Raw genomic sequence first — 1,368 nt, 5'->3', positions numbered from 1 at the left:
ACTTACTTTCCGCCAATTTTATTGCATTTCAATTATTACTTGTTCTCGTGTTGATGAATACTTTTCCTGGCTATTCATTCGAGAAGAAAGGGGCGCATTTGAATATTTGGGCCTCGAGCTCCTATTAATCTTAATACGCAACTGCAAGGACAATAAAGACGATGCCAGAACGTCATAATCAAATAGGATAATATCAATTACACAACAACACCATGCTACGCTGCAGAGACTAGTGACCTGTAATTCTGATTAAATTTAGTCCGATATTATGTTTAGTACCAACTTTCATTAGCTGAAATCAGTTCTTACCTTGTTATATGAACATCAGCATTTGGACGCACTTTCCACTAATACACTTTGACTTTTTTTTATTTTTTAACAATCGGTGTATTTCTTTATATCTCTATTGATAGAAAGTTCGCTAGAGCAAGAGAAGCAATGGAGAGCCACAAAGACAAAATTCAGAAAGCCGAGGGTCAATCTGAACTGTTTATTCGTCTTCTCAAATGCCATTCAGCAGTTCAAGATTTGCATAAAGAAAGTATGTTAACAATTAAATTTTTATAGAATAAATTTAGATTTTTTTTTATTCAACCAAAACAGTAATATTTGGAATAGTTTTACATTTTCTTAATTGTTATTTGCTGTAATGAACTTTCTTGCCAGTAGCACTACCTCACGAATACTTTCTCACACTGTAATAGTTTTGAAAGGCGTAGATGGTAGCAATTTCATAATAAGAATTTATAAGCCATAGAAACTGTAACAATAATATATGTAAATTGCTTATAAACTCCTAATGGATGGTGTCAAATTAAATATCCTCGCCACCGAACATTCGCGCCCTTTCAACCGTGGAAGCATTATAATGTGACGGTCAATCCTGCTATTCGTTGGTAAAGAGTAGTCCAAGAGTTGGCGGTGTGCGGTTTTTTCTAGCTGCCTTCCTTCTAGTCTATCACTTCAAAATTAGTGATGACTAACACTTAATTCCCGTGTAGCTTTGCGAAAAGTTCAACAAACAAACACATTAAATATGTCGGACTATTCTTAAACAATGTGTGTGTGTATGAATGCATGTGCTATTCACCTCTTTATCAATTATTAGGTCGTCAAGAAATTAATGTCACGTTTTGGAACACTTTCGTTAACCACCCCCCAAAAAACGTATGTCACGTATAATAATTAAACGAACCGCCTAAAGGTCACGTTAGTGTAGCCTATATAATATGTAAAGTTTAGTATACTTTAATCCATTCGTGATGGCACACGACGACACACACATTCGGCATGTAATGCTGTTCGAGTACAAGAAGGGAAACAACGCCTCTGTAGCCACAAAGAATATCAAAGAAGTTAATGGAAATG

Source organism: Limulus polyphemus, unplaced genomic scaffold (assembly GCF_000517525.1).
Source record: "Limulus polyphemus unplaced genomic scaffold, Limulus_polyphemus-2.1.2 Scaffold116, whole genome shotgun sequence".
NCBI lineage: Eukaryota > Metazoa > Arthropoda > Merostomata > Xiphosura > Limulidae > Limulus > Limulus polyphemus.
Note: the sequence above shows the minus strand (reverse complement) of the source record.